The sequence below is a fragment of the Microtus pennsylvanicus genome, chromosome X (assembly GCF_037038515.1).
Source record: "Microtus pennsylvanicus isolate mMicPen1 chromosome X, mMicPen1.hap1, whole genome shotgun sequence".
Lineage (NCBI taxonomy): Eukaryota > Metazoa > Chordata > Mammalia > Rodentia > Cricetidae > Microtus > Microtus pennsylvanicus.
Window position 1 is genome coordinate 96,394,960 of NC_134601.1, and position 21,369 is coordinate 96,416,328.

Here is a 21,369-nt window from a genome sequence, read left to right on the forward strand (position 1 = left end):
CCAAACAATTCATAATTAATATAAGCCTCTGTGTGTTTCTTTGGGATTGAATGGCTGTGGGACCAGACAGGACAGAAACTTCCATATCCAAATAGAGGTTGAAGGATCAAGACTTTAAGTTCAGCTTGTGCTATTTAGGAAAGCCCCATCTCAAACAAGAAGAATGAAGAACATGTTTTATTTGCTTATTCATTCTTTTATTTGTTTTTCTGCATAGAAGTGGTGAAATAGCTAACTTCAGTAGGCACAGAAAACTAAAGATTAAACAAATAATACAGTATGCAGCAACAATATTTGTAGTGATAAGAGCGGCGGGGCTGCGTCCCCAGCACCCCGGCCGCCTGCTAGCTTATGCCCGAAATAACAACACACAAACTGTATTCATTTAAACACTGCTTGGCCCATTTCTATCTAGCCTCTTCTAGGCTAATTCTCACATATTAATTTGGCCCATTTCTAATCATCTGTGTTGCGCCCCAAGGTGCGCTTACAGGGAAGATTCTAGCCTACGTCCATCCTGGGTCAGAGCCGAATCGCATCTGCCCGGGAGAGCGGAGCATGGCGTCTCTGTCTGAGGCGTCTTACCTCACTTCCTCTTCCTCCCAGCATTCTGTTCTGTTTACTCCACCCACCTATGTTCTAAGCTATGAGCCCAAGCAGTTTGTTTATTACTTAACCAATGAAATCAACAGATTGATATATGACACTCCCACATCAAATATTAAAGTTCCCACTATATAGTGTGGCTTGCTTGTCAATGATGGAAAACATGACCAATTAAAAATATTGTACTTTATATAAATGAAAACAAGTAGTCAAGGCTTTAGTAAGAAATGACTTTAGAAAGGCATATCAGCACAATGTCAAGTGATAAATCACCATTACTCATAACCTAATACTACTTAAGAACATTAGTAGTCTTCTCAAATGCTCTGTGACACTGTCTCCCTTTATAATTAGCCCTCATTAAAAGCCTGTAGCTTTGTCAAAAGAAATACAAATGGCATAAATGCAGCTGAGAACTCTTGAGATGCAGGTGCCTTATGTTTGGTTTGTCAAGAATAGTTTATTGTACATAAAGCGACTCAATTATTTTTTTTTATTTTTATGTATACTCCTGCATTAAATTAAGAAATACTTAGAAATATTTTAGGTCTATTATTTTTATTTAGTACTGGCAATACCAAAAAAATTTATAGTTTTTACTACAATAATAAATTTTCTCTAAATGTTTTAAGTGATATGTTTCAATTTATATTTAATATAATTACTGAATTTATATTAATATTCAATGAACATATAACAGCTATTTATGGCAGAAAATATTAGTTAGTAAATTTAAATGCAATAATTTATTATGTGAAATGATATAGGAGGACCATAAATTAAGTTCTCATTTTATGAAGCCATGAGATGCTTATTATTAATAACATTGGCAAACTACCTCTCTAATGAAGAAAGGTGGAAATATCGTTTCAACGTGGTCTTCAAACAGTATGGTCACAGTCAGATAGAGTACATTATGTACCTTTTTATATATTGAAGTATAAAATACTGATATTAAAGGTATGAAATTATTCTAAAACAACATTGGCATGAGCCTAATTATTAGGAAGCACTTAGATGAACCAGAACATGTGATTATTAAGTTGGGAGCATATCCCCGAGCCCCCAGACCTGAGAGTTGTATTGGCTAGGTCCTGATCCCTCCCTGGGGGTGTCAGGACCACTCCCACAGGGGATTTAAGATAGTTCCCAAAGGAGAATCACTCCCCCCTACCCCGTAGTCGTGTTTGCAACCTCCCATTTCCCCTTCAGGGCCACCCGAGAGTGCAGGAATCCCGTTAAACCTGGATATTTTTTAATTCAGCTTGTTGTGATTTGGCTTGATTGGGATTTTTTGTGTCGGCAGAGAGCTCATGTTAGGAAAATTCCTAACAGTGGCATTCTACAAGGTAATTGATGTTGACAGTTAAAAAATATTGCAATCATGAAAAATAGAAAAAAGAATATAAGGGGTTTTTTGACATTTAAGAATATAAGGTTTTTGAAATTAAAGAAATTTAAAGGAGTATGACAATGACATTTGAAAAGTGATCTCCCCAAAATACCTGATGCAAAGCATTTGAGACAATTTTAGGGAATTTGAATAGAGACTCCATTGCATATAATTGCATCACTGTTGAATTTTTTATGTGTAATACTAATAGTGTTGTGTATGGGAATATCTATATTTTTAAAAAACACAGGGTAGAATTATTATTAGAAAATGCAAGATAAAGTGTGTATTTTGAGGATAAGCATATTTACAGTGTAATTACAATAAGTTCCATGAGAATTTTTGCTATACATATAGGTATATGTCCAGATAATGTATTAAATTTACCTTTTGAAGAAAATGTTTATTATCATGTTACAGCGCCCCAGATCTTCTCAGCTGATTGTTATTAAAGTGGAGTGTGAAAATAGATCATCCCATTTTCATAACATCATTATAAATTGAAATGACTTTTTTGAAGACAGGTTCTTGCTGTGTAGCCTGGGCTGGCCTGAACCTCACTCTGTAAACCAGACTGGCCTTGAACTCATAGAGATCCACCCAATTCTGCCTTTCTAGTGCTTAGATCTAAGGCATGTACCACCATATCAGGTCCAAACAATTTCTTTTTAATCTTTTAATATTGATGTAAATTTGGTTCGTGGTCAACATTCCATACCAATTAAAAAGAGAAATGTTTCTGAGAAAACAAAAGAAGGATAGCACAGTGAATTTTTGAAATAGAAAGAAATAAAGTCTCAAGAATAGGAGGATATAGAAATTGACATAATAGTCCTCATTTTATAAAAATGCCGCATATTCTATGACCATACCAATCCTTCCTTCCTTAAAGATTCTATTTCTCCACCCATGTTTCAAATAAGTGGTAAAGTAGTATTAATTTTCATGAGTATAGTTTGGGTTGTGATAAGAAAGTCTTCATAGTCTCAGTGGTATTCAAGCAACAGAAATTTTTTATTGATATTCTAAAGGCTGGCAACCCAAAGGTTGAGAAATTTTAGTGTCTGCTAAGGTTTCAATTCCTTTTCTCCCCCACCCCCCCTACCATTACATAGCGGAAGGTCCTAAATAATTGAAAGGCTGTCTTATGAGAACAATAATTCAATTTTGAGAGATCCAATCTCAAATCCATGTACCTTCCTAAAATACTGCTTCCTTAAAACCATCACATGGACACCGGGTTTCAATATATAAATTGAGGGTCATAGAAATAAATACAAATATCACAGTGCTCTATGTTAGAACATAAAATCTTGAATTAATCTTGGATGACAAAACTCACCTCTGATGCAGTAGCTAACTCACAACTTCCTTCACATAACAACTTTTCTACTCTCTATATTTCACAGATTAAGTGAGATTGTATGTTGTTTCAGTTTTATTCTAGTTTATTTTACTAGGTATACCATCCCCCATTGTCTATGTTATTACTCGTAGCAAGACTGAAGGCGTAAGTCACAAACAATGCCAATTTGGGATTATGATTAATAGGGTGATATTTATTTAAAGGGGAAAAAACTTACAGATCACTTTCAGCCCTCTGCGTAACCAGGAAGGAAGTCAAGTCACCGGCGGAGCAGGAAGTGAAGAGAGAGAGGAGAGGGAAGTGGCTGCTTTTTTAAAGGGAGAGAGACCACGCCCCAAGGGGCTGGTATCTCAGCGACGATAGGCTGGAGGAGTGGGAGGACCTCCCGCAACACCTCCCCCTTCTGTTTAAATAAGAGAGTTCTAAACCTACTATGAAATTATATACAATAAGTACAAATATGCTATTCTAACTAGCTTAGGTCTTGTATAATAAATAACTTGGCCAAGTCATGAGAGAAAGTAACTACATTTATATAGTCTTCAACCCCATCAAAGATCTGAGAAGGGAAATAATGTTACCTGGGTAATTAGGAAGTTCAGTAAAACAACTTCCAAAACATGCAACAAATCACAGAGACAACTAGCTACCTAGGCAATCACCCAAAGTCACATTAGCAGCGTTGAAGCAACCAACTTTGGCTAAGGCCTAACATAACTGACACACCATTTTCAAAGGCAAGCAACTTTCAAAACTATCTTACCCTGTCTTGGCAGGATAAGACAGCCCTGTTTTATCCATTGATGCATGCTCTGTATCTTTGTCAGTGGTTGAGGTATGGGCATTTCTTTGCCCCAAGGCCAGTTCTGCCAAAAAGAAATGCTCCAGGTGGAGTGTCTTTGGTGCTCAACATTCTCTCGGGAATAGAGTGGTGTTGCCAGGAGCAATTGTGTCTCACTACCACAAAACTCTGAGTTAGATTAAAGGCCATTTTCTACAGCTCTTTGAAGAAGTTGAAGATTATCTATCTATACTGAGTATAATCTCTATATATCTAAAGAACCTGATTAGTCTAATTATAAATGACAAACTTAGATGACTATTAGTCTATATAATTCTCAATATCTATCTAACTTAAAGACTAAGACAATAAACGACTGTGAAACAAATGAGGACAATGACCTCCAAATATAAACAATGTACAAATATACATTGCAGTGGGTAAATATATACCAATACACGAACATTATATAAGTATCTTAATCAGAGGTAGAAATGTACACTGCAATATGATAAATATATACAATATATATATGTCAATACATAAAAAATGTTTTAAACAGAGGTAGAAACATGAATGCATACAATAGTCAATACAATTTAACTTTGTATCAATATACAAGAATCTATATCAATATATTTGTCTAACAACAGTAACTCACAATTACAAATCTATTATCCCATCATCCCTCTTTTTTTTTTTTTTGTTTTTCAAAATGATCCCTGAGCTTATAAAATTCCTCCCCCAACCCTCAATCGTATACTAATTATAATCAACCCCTAAATGATGTCCCTAAACCCAAGGGCAAACTTTACTGGGAGAGGGGACGTCGTCCTCTAAAATTACTTCCAGCTGTCATAGGGGCGACGTTCTTTCTGGGGGATCCTGTGAAAGTAAAATGATGGTTAAATTTCAAGATCAATGTCTTTTAAAATTGCAAATAGTCTCTGAGTATTTTGTGGAGGTCTGGCCAGAATGTTGTACAAGATGTGCACCATTTCAGCTAACCAAGTTGGAACTGTCTTGTGCAGCTGGTACCCAAAGCAGGTCTTGTTGTAGCGCTATCAGTATCTGACGTCATATCAACCAGGTGGAGTTGTTGTTATGGGGCCCCATCTTCTGCCTGGAAACTTCAAATGTCACTTCAGGAAAAACTCATTGTTCATTATGAAAAACTTAAGCATTAATCATATAGACATATATAGACATATATATATTCAATGAAAGACATGATAGATATATTCAATGAAAAGTATGATAGATATGAAGAAAAGCAAAGATGTTTTCTAAACTCATATTTCTTTCTGTCCCACATCATGGCTCTTGACATGAGACAGAAACTCCAGAAACTCTGGGTTTTTCTCTTACTAACAGGCTTGGAATTGGAGAGGGACTGAGCCAGAGTCCAACTTCAAAACCAGCTTTATAAATTTAGAAATATGGTTTAATATTACTTACACAACCCATTCAGTTTTCTTGATATTTCCTATCGGGCAGGTATTTTTCCATCTGTCAGTATCCAAACATCCAGGGTCCCTTGAATTTCTCAAAGATGAGTGTTTTCCTGTGGAGATAAGAACAGAACCCTGCCCCCATTCTATATGTTTTTCTTACCACCTGTATGAATATCATCATTGTGGATAAGTTGTCATTTCTCCTTTCCAAGAGGTTTCTCCTCTTCAAATCGAAACTTTATTAATTTTGATGGTATCCACAATTTTTCTTCTCCTGTGGAAACAAGAGCAAAACCCCTTCCCCAACGTAGCACATCTCCTGGCTTCCACTGAGAGGTCAGCACATCTTTGAAATAAATCGGTTGATTTAGTTCAGCAGACTTTTCCATTATCCAATGTCTTTCTGCTGCTGTCGTTCCTTTCTCATTAGCGTTAAGAAAATTCAAGGTTAATAAAGCATTATGTAATCTATTTCTGGGGGTATTTTCGGTCCCTTTCTGTTTGTTCAGCATATCCTTTATAGTACGATTTGATCTTTCTATAACTGCCTGACCTGTAGGATTATTTGGTATACCTGTAATGTGTTTTATATTATAATAATCAAAAAAGCGTTTCATTTTCTTAGATACATATGCTGGACCATTGTCTGTCTTTATTTGTGCAGGTATACCCATGATGGCCATAACTTCCAATAAATGTGTGATTACTGAATCAGCCTTTTCTGAGCTCAGGGCAGTAGCCCATTGAAAACCTGAATACGTGTCTATGGTGTGGTGTACATATTTTAATTTACCAAATTCCATAAAGTGGAACACATCCATCTGCCAGATTTCATTTCTCTTAGTGCCCTTTGGGTTACTCCCTGCAGGCAACGGTGTTTGATTATAGAAAGAACAAGTAGGACATCTCTTTATAATGTCCTTAGCTTGTTGCCAAGTAATGGAAAATTCTTTCTTTAGGCCTTTACTATTGACATGATGCTTCTTATGAAATTCTGAGGCCTGCAACACACTTCCAATCAATAATTGATCAATCTCAGCATTGCCTTGGGCTAGAGGACCAGGCAGACCTGTATGGGAACGGATGTGTGTTATGTACATCGGACAAAGCCTGTTCCTGATTATGTCTTGTACCTGGATAAACAATGAAGTCAACTCTGTGTCATCTGGTATAAATTCAGCGGTTTCAATATGCAAGATAACTCTTTCTGCATATTGTGAATCTGTAACTATATTAAGAGGTTCTTTAAAATCCCTTAGCACCATAAGAATGGCATATAATTCTGCCTTCTGGACAGAATTATAAGGGCTTTGTTCCACCTTACTCAATTCATCTGACTTGTAACCTGCTTTCCCTGATTTATTTGCATCAGTATAGAACGTACGGGCTCCAGTTATTGGAGCATCACGTACAATTCTAGGAAGAATCCAAGAAGTTCTTTTTATGAGGTTAAGTCTACCACTTTTGGGATAGTTGCTATTAATTTCTCCCAAAAAATTAGCACAAGCTCTTTGCCACGGTTCATTGTCTTCCCATAACTTTTTTATTTCTTCAGTAGTAAAAGGCACTATAATTTCTGCTGGGTCTATACCTGCTAGTTGACGAAGTCTCAGCTTACCTTTTATAATTAATTCAGAGACTTTTTCCACATAAGTTTTTAATTTTTTACTTGGTTTATTAGGTATAAATATCCACTCTAAAATAATATCTTCCCTCTGCATTAGAATCCCTGTAGGAGAAATTCTGGAAGGCAATATGACTAGGATGCAGCTAAGATTTGGGTTCACCCTATCCACATGTGCCTCCTGTAATTTTTCCTCAATCATTGTCAGTTCCTTTTCTGCTTCAGCTGTCAGTTCTCTTGGACTATTCAAATCTTTATCACCATCTAAGGTTTTGTTTAAATGAACTATTAGATCAGGTGTTATCCCAACAGCTGGTCGTAGACTGGAAATGTCTCCTAACAATCTTTGGAAGTCATTAAGAGTCTTTAAGCGGTCTCTCCTAATTTGTGCCTTTTGCGTTTTAATTTTCTCTAACCCTATTCTGTAACCTAGGTAATTAATAGAGTTTCCTCTTTGAATCTTTTCAGGGGCAATTTGTAATCCCCACCTAGGCAAGACTTTCTTTACTTCTTCAAACATCCTTTCTAAAGTATCTTTATTTGAATCAGATAACAAGATGTCATCCATGTAATGATAAATAATGGACTTGGGGAATTGTTTACGAATTATTTCCAATGGCTTACTTACAAAATATTGGCACAGTGTAGGACTATTGAGCATACCCTGTGGGAGGACAGTCCATTGATATCTCCTATTGGGCTGAGAATTATTATAAGTAGGCACTGTAAAGGCAAATTTTTCTCTATCCTTTTCTTGTAACGGTATAGTGAAAAAACAATCTTTCAAATCAATAACTATAAGAGGCCATCCTTTTGGTAACAGAGAAGGCAAAGGAATTCCAGATTGTAGTGAGCCCATAGGTTGAATTACTTTGTTGACAGCTCTTAGATCTGTCACCATTCTCCATTTACCAGATTTCTTTTTTACAACAAACACAGGAGAATTCCAAGGGCTGGTTGATTCTTCAATGTGGTGAGCATTTAGTTGCTCCTGCACCAGCTGTTCCAATGCCTGTAGTTTATCTTCAGCTAGAGGCCACTGTTTGATCCATATTGGCTTCTCAGTTAGCCATTTTAAAGGTAGGGCTGTTGGTACCTCTAAAGGTTTGGTATTTGCTGTATGTTCTTGTACAGCCTGAATGGCTAGTGACCTTTTTCCATAATACCTCATCATATCTTTCCCAGAATTATGAGTTCCTGGAACTACAGGAATGTTAATCTGGGTATTCCATTGCTGTAGCAGGTCACGGCCCCATAAATTTATGGCAATATTGGCTATATATGGCCTTAGTCTTCCTATTTGCCCTTCGGGCCCTATGCATTCAACCCATCTTGTGCTTTGTTTTACACGAGATAGGGTTCCAATTCCCAGGAACTGAACATCTACCTCTTGAAGAGGCCAATTCGGATGCCAAGATTCTGGGGTAATGATACTTACATCCGCACCTGTGTCTAATAAGCCTTCAATAAAAGTGCCATTTATACAGACTCTTAGCTTTGGTCTTTGATCATTAATAGAAGTCTGCCAAAATATACGTTTACTCTGTCCAACTGGGTTTTTTGACTCATCCTCCACATGGATTTCATCATTTAGACCAGTATTACTTTTTGCAGCAGAAATTGGAGCTTTTAATTTTCTTGGTGAGGCACGTTCTCCACTGTGACTGGGAATGACTGGGCCACTGTTGGCTTGGGGGCCTGCGAGAGGCCCCTCAAGGAGTTTCCCGACGGTATCGGGTTGCCTTGTTTGTCTGTTGTTGACCTGCATTCATTGGACCAATGTCGGCCTTTACCGCATCTCCTACATATACCTGAAGGCCTAGGTCTCCTATCTTTGTCATTCCCAGAGGAGATAATATTCCTAGAAATTCTGTGCCTGCAATCCCTTTTCAGATGTCCTAATTTACCACAATTAAAACACCTGGCAGTTTGATGTCTCCTCATTGCTGTGGAAATCGCTTCTCCTACCCAAGATTCATCGTTATAGCTAAACGTCTCAACATTCATCGTATGCTGAATCCATTCATCCATAGGTGCTGATCTAGACTTTAAAGGCCCAATTATCTTTTTGCATTCTATGTTTGCATTCTCAAAAGCTAGAGATTCAAGAAGTATTCGTCTAGCTTCTGGGTCTGTTACCCCTATGTCCAGAGCCTTAATTAATCTTTGCAAAAAGTCAATAAAGGGTTCTCTCTGTCCCTGCCTAATTCTGGTATATGATTCAACCCTTTTTGCTGGATCTTGTATCCTATTCCAAGCATTTAAAGCTGCTTGGTGACATAGACACAGTACTTCATCATCATAAAGAGCTTGGACCTGTGGATCAGCATATTCTCCTGCACCAAGAATTTGATCTTGGGAAACCTCAATACCTTTTGCTCTTCCTTGCTGTTCCATATGTTTGGATTCTTCTCTGAAATAAATTCCAAACATCAAGGAAGGTCCATTATCTAAAACTGCAGACACTAACTGATGGAAATCATGGGGGGTAGCTCTAGCATTAGAAGCCCAAGTCCTTATCATTTCCTTTACGTATGCAGAGTGCAAGCCAAAATTAACAATAGCTTGCTTAATTTCTTTTAGATCATTCATTGCTATTGGCGTCCATCTAGCTTCTCTGACTCCCTTTGAGCCTTTAGAAGTTGACGCTTTGTCAGAATTAAGTATAGGGTATGCTGCTAAAACCTTTGGTAAGCCAGTTCTAATAGCTGGTGTTGGCATTGTATTCTGTCCTTGTGCCTTATTACTCTGTTCACCAGCTCCAATCATTTCTTCAATCATTTCAAGTCTTTTTATTATTGTCTCTTTTGAATCCTTAATCTCCTGACCTGCATGAGTTTCTAGTAAAGATTGTATGGTTCTTAGGAGTGCCATGATCTTCCTAAATGATAGAATATGCAAAAAAATACTGAAACCTAGTAACCAGTAAATTAAGTTATCCCCATAGTCATATAAACCTTGCATGATATAACCCATTGTATTGGTAACCAGAACAGTAAAATTCGCGTTGGAAACGGGAACTGCCATATTACCTATTATCCAGCAGGTGGCGCTGTTGCCAAGTCTCGACGAAAACACGGTCCTGTTTCAAAGTCCGCCTAGTATTTGTTAAAAACTGGAAAATGTAAGTTGCTCAACAAAGTAAATGTAATTAAATCAATTCCAGAGATGGAACCAGAAACCAGAATCCAGGGGTAGGGAAGAGCAACCTGGAAGCCGCTTATGCCTCCACGTGACAGAGTCACCCTGAGGGGTTGCAGCTTTCAGCAACCACGTGCTCTGGTTCGCGCCACTTAAGAGCTGTGCTTGCAAGGGAGATTTGAAAACGACTCAGAAAAGAGCAAATCACGCGGGCAGAGACTTCGCGGGCCTGTGGAGTTTAAATCCACAGGCAGCGGCTGAGGAAGCAACTGCTCCCGCCAAGCTGAACAAGCGCCCGCCAAGCCGAACTTGCGGCCGCCAAGCCGAACTTCCGGCCGCCAAGCCGAACTTCCGGCCGCCAAGCCGAACTCGCGGCTGCGAGCCGGGAGAGGTTCTAAAACCAAACGTTGGGCGCCAAATGAAGGCGTAAGTCACAAACAATGCCAATTTGGGATTATGATTAATAGGGTGATATTTATTTAAAGGGGAAAAAACTTACAGATCACTTTCAGCCCTCTGCGTAACCAGGAAGGAAGTCAAGTCACCGGCGGAGCAGGAAGTGAAGAGAGAGAGGAGAGGGAAGTGGCTGCTTTTTTAAAGGGAGAGAGACCACGCCCCAAGGGGCTGGTATCTCAGCGACGATAGGCTGGAGGAGTGGGAGGACCTCCCGCAACACAAGACTTTACTCATTAAAAAATAATTTATTGATTTTTCAATTCCCATATGTATTTTTAATTTATTATTTGAGAATTTTATATCGTTTATATCTATTATATTCTTTTCTATTCACCAATTCCTTTCAGAGTCTCAACCTCCATCCCTACCCAAAACCTATTTTTTTTAATGTGTGTGAGGGCTTTGCCTGCATGCATGTGAACCATGTTCATGTAACACCTGTAGAGATCGAAAGAGGGAGTCAAATCCTTTGTAACTGTAGTTACAGATGGTTGTGACCTTCCATGTGAAAGAACTGAATGCAGGTCCTGGGAAAGAAACAAATGCTATTAACTGTTGAACCATTTCTCTAGCTTTATTTTATTTTCTAATTGTGTGTGTGGGGGGGGGGGTGCGCGCACGCGCACATACACATGTGCACACTTATGCACTACTGGTTGGTTTAAATAAGTGCAGTGCCCACAGATCCCAAAAGAGGGTGCAGGGATCCCATGGAGATGGAGTTACAAGCAGTTGTGAGTCACCCTATATGTGCACTGGGATCAAATTTTGGGTCCTCTACAAGAGCAGTGGGTGCTCTTAATTGCTGAACCATTTCTCTAGGCCTGACTTTGCTCTCTTTCAATGCTAAATAATATCCTGTTACATGTGCATAAGACATTTTAATTTTCAATTACCCCATTAACGTTTGCTTCTTCCTATTTTGCATGATGCCCCCTCAAACATAAAAGTGAAGGTATGTCTTCAAGTTTCTTATCTAAATTGTCTCAGATTAATACTAAACAGTAGTTAGGTGGCTCTAAAAGGTAGTTTTATTTTTAAACTTATAATAATCTTCATCTACTCCTCCCCAATGACCGTGGCAATTTACATTTCTCCTTACTGTAGGTTCCATTTTCATTATGTTGACACCTTTTTTTTGCCTGAGCAGAACCATTTTAATTTGATATAGTCTCTCATTGTTTTTGATATTTTTGATTTCCAACTCTCTTAGATATCGCCAGAATCAGTGCTAAGGAGCTTATTTCTCTGTATTTTTTTCTAGGAGTTTCACAGATTGTGGTCTTATGATTAAACCTTTAATCTTAGTTGTTTTATGCCTGTTTTAAGTCTAGGAATTACATTAATCCTTTTCTACATGGCTATCCACTTTCCCCATATCATATGTTAAAGAGATTGTCATTTTGCAATTGTGTATTTTGGGCAGTATTGTGTGTAAAATGTATTATGTATGCAATTGTTAGTTTCTGGTTTATGTTTGATTGATAAATGAATCTACTTTTTACCACCATATTTCTTTGAATACAATGGCTTTGTAATACTAATATATGTTGGAATCAAGAATAATGCTTCTGGCTTCATTCATTCTCAATATTGCTTTAGTATCTACTCGAATCTTTTGGGTTTTTTTCTTATACATGTTAGGATGGTTTAATCTATAGTGAAAACCTGAACTGAAATTTCAGTAGGAATTTAACTAGATCTAGATTACTTTGGTAAATACTCTGTTCTACCAATACTCATTATTCAGATTATGCCCAATACAATAGATCTATTATTTGAGTCTTGCATAATTTGTAATGAATGCTAAGAAATCACCAATAAATATACGAGGATGTACTCAATCTTACAAATCCAAAGAAATAAAAAGTCAAAATAACAATGTGCTATTATTTCACACATGTGAAGGTAAGAAGTTTTGGCAAAGACAAGAGAAAAGGGAACTTGTTAATATACCATTAAGGAAACACTATGGAGGTTATGTTCACAGTAATGTCCATACTGCAGAAAAGTAAAGGTGTGGTTGCTACAGTGCTTGGAAATTACCCATTATTTTTGTTGAGACACATCACGTAGATTTCATCTTATGTGTCTTAATTGCACAGCCTCAGAAGGAAGATATGGGCAGCACACAATTCAAGACATTTAATGGTACTTTCAGCTATAACATATCAGGACTGAATGGCAAGTCATTAAAGGTTCTGAGGGGAAGACTGACAAAAAAGAAATAACAAACAGTTTGAATATTGTAGAATAAATCTGAAGGCAAAGAGAATAATTACTAGAATATTGTAATATTTTATGCCCACAGAGTTTATAATGACCATATTTTATTTACTTTCATGTTTATTTACATTTAACTAATTATTATATTCATTTTGTCCTTTTTTTTTACTTTAGAGACATGAACTTGATGTTTTAGCTTGTTTCTTTAGTTCTAAAACTTCACATTTTTGAACAAGCTGACCTTAATTTTAATTTTAATCCTAAAATACCTTTGTCCTCTGTTTTTAATACCCTAGCTTACTTTCTATTCAACTGATAGGTCCATTTGAATTTTAAATCACTGCTCTCTTATTATTAAGTTCTTTGAAGACATCTGGCACCTTTAAATACAACCTCATTTTTCCATTTTTTATTTTCCCTAAAGAATTCCATTTCTTTGAACTGATTCCTTTGTTTTGATAACTTTATTCATTTTAGATACAAGAAATATCATCTCTTGTAATCATTTTTATTAAATATACATTCTATATAAGATTACCAGTCTCTTCTCTGCTTAAAATGTATTCACAAAGAAAAAAATAATTTATTTCAGTTTTCCTTTAGTAGAAGTTGAGCATCATGTGCATAACTGAATGAACATACAGAAATTTAAATCACCTTCATGAAGTTTTTTTTTTTTTTTTTGGTTTTATGAGACAGTTTCTCTGTGTAGCTTCTTTGGCGCCTGTTCTGGAACTTGCTCTGTAGACCAAGCTAGCCTCGGACTCACAAATATCTGCCTGCTTCTTCTTCTAGAGTGCTGGGATTAAAGGTGTATTCTAGCACTGTCAGGCGTTTTCTGACTTTTTAAGAATATTTTCTTAAGCTGACAAATTTTTCTACATCAGAGATAAGCAAATATTTTTCTCTATAGGAACAGATAGTAAGCGTGTTACTTTTGAAATCTCTGAAGCAATGGCTCAGTTCAACTATCATATGAAAGTAATCACAAATAATTCATAGAATGCCTTTCCCTTTATTTCAGTATACTATTTACAAAAAAAAAACAACCACCAGAGTACATCTAGTCCATGGATAACATGATTATGTATTTATTTGTGTGTTTGTATGTGCGTGCAAGCATTCTAGTGCACAAAGGTAGAGTCCAACAAAAACCTTAGTTTTCCTAACCATCAGTAACTTCTTTATTCCCTTGAAACAGGATCTAAGTCTGGAGTCATACAAGATACAAGGATGCATCTGTCCCAGATATCCCACCAAGCAGCAGTTAAAGGCATGCAAGACAACTCCTCATATCTTTTAGGGCTTCCAGGGGTTGAACTAAGATCCTTATGCTTGTGCAGCAAGCATTCTTACCCATTGAACCATCTTCAAACAGCATATTTTGAAGACCCATTTTTATAACATCAATCCCTTGAGAAATTTCTCTGTAATTCCTTGTATTAAAATGAAATTATGAATATTAGTAATCATTTTTATAATATAAAACTGGAACTGACGTTGGTATCTTCAATTTTGCAATCTCATATACCAGAAATATGCAAAAAAGACATTCCACTATTTAAAGAACACTTATTTAATGTTAAATTGTATAAGATGATGATGCTACTCTATAGCACTGTTTCTCAACCTGTGGATCAGGTTGGGAACACCCTTTTACTGGGGTTGTGTATTAGATACCTCATGTATCAGATATGTATGTTAAAATTTACTGCTAACAAACTTGAGGTTATGAAGTAACAACAAAAATAATTTTATATTTGGCCGTCACCACAACGTGAGAAAAAAAAACTCGATTTGTATAATTACATCGCTTTTCCTATTTTTTTTAACTATGGAAAGGACTAAGAAAGCCTCTGCATCACCAGTTTTGGTGCCTCCCAAATGTAAGCATAGATAATTAGTGTCTATCTTTCTTAGATATTATCAATGGAGAAAATGCAGAAGTCCTTCGTAGGAAAGTTGAAGACAATCAACAGTTTAATAGAAAAATTAAACGAATCTCAGTGTATTTCAAAACAGAAAATGCTACTGAACATTACAGGAACAGAGAAGTCATCAAGTATGCACACTTCTACTTTTCACCTTTTATTTACAGAGTTTTGTCTGTTTTGTTTTGTTTTTTTTTTTTTTTTTTTGAGACAGGATTTTTCTGTGTATCCCTGGCTTTTTTGGAACTCACTCTGTAGACCAGGCTAACCTCAAACTCACAGAGATTCACCTGCCTCTGACTCCCAAGTACTGGGAATAAAGATGTGTGTCAGCACTGCCCAGTCAACAGAGAGATTTCTAGTTGTGCTTATTTCATCAGTTTCAATGTGCTTTTGAAAAACTTCCATGTTTGAAAAGGTTTTAATGTTTTCTCCTTATAACTTTGGCATACAAATAGTTTTTCGCTTGTTACAATACTTTACTTTAGCAGATCTTTCAACTTCCAGGATGCACTTCTGCTACAAATGACTGTACTTAATTCAGAATCCTAACAGGCACTCTGATTGCCTGCTAACTGGAAAGGAATTTCTTGTTCTTGAGTCGGTTCCTCTACATTCAAAAGAGCGATTGTGAAAAGGGTAGAGTGAATGAACTGATGTCAAAATTTAAGCAACTTTACACTGCAATTAATATTCTGACTAGGAACCACGAGTTAGAAAGTAAAGAAGACAGATTTGCCAGGTACTGCATGAGAAGTAGGATTTCCACAATTTGGGGAGTTATTATTCTTGGAATTAGTAACAAAGCTTTTTTAATTGCATAGTTTAGAAAACGAAAGATTGGGGCATTAATAATAGATGTGAACTAGTGTACTGGATAGATCCTCAAATTTTCCCAAAATAATCACAGACCTAGAAGGTGAGAGAGAGATTGTGGTTCAGGATTAATATTTATATACAGGAGAAAATAATGAGGTGGCTAGTAAGTTTCAACAAAGAGCTGAGAAGGTGGAATAGTGATAGAGAGGTTAAATGATATTGGAGAAAGTGTGCATTTTGAACTGTAAAGTAATGTGCTGTCCACATTATAGAATTTTAAACAGAAGAGATGACTTGGAGGAGATGGCATTGTGTCCCAAAAGTCTTGCAGCCTGTGTGTGGAGTGTTCTCTAACTCCTTTGTCTTTCTGGCCTTTGCATAAATAGTTTGAGGGCATAAAAAATATTTTCCACTCACTGACATTTTCGCTCTAGTGAAAACACTGATTAAAAAGAATAAGAAACTGCCATGTGTATTAAGAGGAGTTAAGCTCTGGATTTTCCACATTCACTTTCCACCTTCTGAACATCTCTTATATAGTAGATGATCACATTATTCTTTGTGCATACTCACTTATTTTATTTTTCTTTATTTTCTAAAATTTTGAAGGGACACAGTAACTAGTCATGGATAGTTGTAAAATAATCCCCAAATTTATTTAGAATAAGCTAATTTTCCTTCACTAAAGAATAATGAGGAAGGGCTGGAGAGATGGCTCAGTGGTTAAGAGCATTGCCTGCTCTTCCAAAGGTCCTGAGTTCAATTCCCAGCAACCACATGGTGGCTCACAACCATCTGTAATGAGGTCTGGTGCCCTCTTCTGGCCTGCAGACATATGCACAGACAGAATATTGTATATATAATAAATAAATAAATATTTAAAAAAAAGAATAATGAGGAAACAGCTATTTGTGTTAATAGTATTGGTGGTTGTAGAATAACTTTTCAGGTCTAAATTTCTTTTTTAAAAAAGATAAATACTGTAGAGATTTAAACCCCTTACACACACACACACACACACACACACACACACACACACACACACACACACACGAAGAAACCTAAAAAAACATAAAGGCAAAAAGCTGTGACACGATATAAAAATCTTCCACAGGAGAAATAGTAAGGAGCAGCTTCCAACCGATACCTGAGTGTATTGCAGGCCTAGAGTCAGTAGTCACTAGTGAAATGCTCTTCTATTATAGACATGGGTACCTCCATTTCAGATACAAGGTGTCACAGGCATGCAGTGGATCTCAGCAGGGAAGACATACTGCCCTAACCTGTTTGAATTACTAAATTTAGCAGTCATCTCTCCACATGCAGAAGCAACTACAGAGGACAATTGAGGAGGTGAGGAAAAACACATTAACCCAACCAGGAAGAAATACTGGTTAATACTATAATAGTTTCTATTTAATTTTCCTTCCTATTTTTATTTTAAATCCTTGCACTTTTATTTGTATTTCCTGACTCAAAATTTTGTCCTGTAGCTGTTTCATTTTATACTTTTCCCTTGTGTTGTATCTAAATAAGCTTTTATGACTGTCCTTTCTTCTTCAGCATCTATTCTGTAACATTGTCTCTATCAGTTCTTACACTTTTCCTTTCACTCATACTTTACTGCCTTTCTTCCAATTACCTTCACTTTAACTTCTTACTTATTAGAACCTTTAGCCTTAACAATACTATAAATTTCATTTTCACCTAAAGTACACTTGTGCCTTTGTTGCTGATACCACATGGCCTTGAACCATATAACGGTTCATGAAGAAGAACACTTACAATTAAAAATGTATGGAAAAAAGTGTAAACTGTGTGACTCAGTCTGCCACACTACACCTTCCACAATAAGATTCTTCTTCTTTTTTGTTTGTTTGTTTGGTTTGGTTTTTGGATATTCTTCTAAATTTTTTGAAGTTTAAAAGCTTTTACACTGAAAAAAAAAGAAAATCACAATCACAATGTGAAGGGATGCCTTACTAAAAGGAAAAATAACTTTGCTAAATGTACGTCAAGAGTTTAATAAATCAGTACTGCAAAAATTAAACATCAGAAAAATAAGTCTGGCAGGCTGACCTACGCAGATGCAACCCAGGCCCAGTGTCAGAGCTGTGAATTGATCCAACCCAACATCCACCTGTAAGTTTCTGAATCCTGTGAAGGGGACAAACCTGCAGATCCAGACTAGCAGGATCTCCATGACACAGGGCAGCGGTGGGATGTCCAGGAGGAGTCCCTATGGGGACTCATTGTCAATGGTGAGTACTGGAAGCCAGAGGCCTTGAACCATATAACGGTTCATGGAGAAAAACACTTACAATTAAAAATGTATGGAAAAAAGTGTGAACTGTGTGACTCAGTCTGCCACACTACACCTTCCACAATAAGATTCTTCTTCTTTTTTGTTTGTTTGTTTGGTTTGGTTTTTGGATATTCTTCTAAATTTTTTGAGGAGAGGGGAGGTTTCAAGGCCAGAATGTGGATGCGAGGGGACAAGGACACTAATGGAATGGTGATGTATGATGTGAAATCCATTAAAAAAAACCCAACTCAATAAAAGTTAAAAAAATAGCTGTCTGATTAGTAAGTGAACTAAGCAGATAATTCTCAAAAGAAGACATACAAAAGGTCAATCAATATTTGTTTAAAAATTTCAACATCTTTCACCACTATAGAAATGGAAATTCAAACTGCTTTGATATTCCACATTATATCAGTCAGAATGGATAATATCAAGAAAATAAACGGCAATTGCTACATAGCCTGCTAGGAAAGAGGAAACCACATTGATCCTACAAACCATTGATCTGTATGACCTCATACAGCCCAGGAAGGCTATAAATATGGCCCAACACAAAAATCATAAACTTAGTTAAAACATTATAAGACACTTCACAAATTAATTGTGTGGTTCTGTGACATGAACTTTGTAGATGGTGATGTGCTGACATCTAGTTGGACATGACTACCACTGTTAGCACGAAATTAAACTTGTGCAGTCAATATGGACATTAAATAGAACAGCTGTATGAAACAACTATATCATTCTTAGGCATATACTCAAAAGATTCAAAATCAACATAACTCAGAGCTATTTGTACAGTTAGGTTTATTCATGCATTGCTGTACAGTTCATAATAGTTACAAAATCCAACCACCTTAGATGTGTTTAACAAATGAATAAAGAAATTTGGTTACATATACAGAAAGGGATTTTATTCAGTTAAAGCAGAATGAAATTATGTTATCAGACATAGAAAAATGATGTTTTATTACATATGCAAAATCTGAATGGAAGAGAAAAGAGAGCTCAGTGGAATCTGTGTGACTTAAATATAGGGTGGGAACTATTTTGGGGGAAAGGAGATCAACAAGAGATGAGGCAGGGACTGTGGAGAAGGGCATGGTGAAGCAGAGATAGATATGAACAAATTATAGTAATATACAGATATGAAAATGCTACCTTGAATACTAACTTAAAAATTAATGACATATAAAGAAAACTTAACAATGAAAGACAACACCCTCATACGAGCGTCATGTTCTACTTATTGTATCATCTGTCCAATTGTGAGCTTTATTGTATGCTTTTCCTTCTACGTCTTAGCACCTATGGCTTTTGGTGTGCACAAATGCTCTGGTCTCTTAGGGCCACTTTCCCATCACAGAACAGAAGTATATGGCACTTTCCACTCTCCTGGAGTAGCCAGTGTTAGTATCCTGATGCCCCTTGGAAACCTGGCAAAATCACCCCTCTGCTTATGGCAAGCCAGTTTGACTGTATGCAAGTAACTTTAAGAGTCAAAATCTGCCCACTCCCTATCACTCTCCCTTTCATGCCTTCTGAATAGGCAGGTCTCTGCCTCTTTCCTTCTCCCCAACTCACTCTCTCCCTCTCCCCTTCTCTCTCCCTCTCTCTCGTTTCTGTCTCTGTCTCTCTCCTTGTTCCCTTTTAATAAAACTCCACACTCAAGCTCTCTCTGCAAGGTATATTCTGTCACCCTCCATGGTTTGGGTCCTACCTGCTGTGGGACACCTCAAAGGTCACTCTGGGTATCTTAATAATCAGGGCTCAAAACAATACCAAAGTTTGACTTCCCACCAAAGTCTCACAATGACATGAGACTGAAGTCCTATAGAATTTCACCTTGCTTGGCTTTGTTCCATCCCTTGTATGATCCTGTATTCTCTTCCTCATATTTTTCTCTTATGAGTGATTGCTTTATAAACATTTAGATACTATTATTTATCATGAAAACAAGTTTTAAATGAGTCTAATCTAAGAGAGCCACCCAAAAAGACAAGAATATAAACATAAGCTAGGGAATTGTTGTGCCTATAAAAGATAGCCTTAGAAAAGGACAGACAGCAACAAGTCTAATTTAAGCATAAAAAGAAAATACAGTCTATAGAGACTTTACTGAAATTCAAACACAATGAAACATATGCAGTGAAATACTCAAGCAGTTTTGTGATTGAAAAAACAAAATTATGTGAAATCTTTGCATGACATACCTTTAAATCAAGCCAAAAAAATTTGATATTAGAAACTGTGTTTTCAAATTCTACTTTGATTATAGCAATTGATAGGTAAACAAATTGGTTGAAAATGACAGGAGATTGAAACAATATAAAAGAATGAATTAACAGAACACTGTTAATGCTAATAAAACTATCAGAAGCAGAACAAGATCAGCATAGAAGTGCTAATTTTTAAATTTCTGGGCCATGTCTTAATGCTACATGATTCCGTTTTTTTTTAAAAAAAAAAAAGTTCAGTTTCTTGTATTCTTGATGGATTATAACACTGCTTCATAAGCTTCTGTGTGTGCAGCCCCTCTCTTGTTATTCTTTTCTTTGTTTTTTTTATGCATTCTTGACTTCCTTTTTCTCATATACACATGTGTCCTCTGGATCCCATGGTTTATATCTTTCTCTCCATGGAACTTTTTGGGATGATAAGACAACTGTTTGTGATTTCCTTTATCTTCCATAGGCAAACTCACAATCATCATATTTATTGTGCTAGAAATATGAATGTTATTTGCTACAGTCACATTATAAAAAACAGAATTGCCCACCTAACATACTCACTTATTCTTTTTAGCTCAAAAGTTTATGTTAGTATTGTATATTCTATTCTATTTTTTCAACAGTGTTCCATTTTATAGAGCAGTTATGAAATTCTGTATCCCGCTCCAAATATCATACAGATCCTTCTGCATTCCAGCTTTTTTAATAATTGCCATAATTTGTGCCTGTAGTATTGCTTATAGTTAAAACCTAAGTCACCAATTATGTAACATTTATAACAAGGATGTCTCATAGGAACATAATGTTAGCCACATTCTTAATTCATAATTTTATAACTACATTAAGCAAGTTAAAAGGGAGCATGAATTCTTTTTAATGGCATACAATATTTAACTGAATTTATTAGAATATCATCATTATCAAAATATAGTCAGTATCAAACATTACTAAGACATTTTATGTTACTTCATTATTATCTTTGTCAGTAATTACTATATATTTTACACTCACAGCTCATGTCCATTCTGTCCAATAC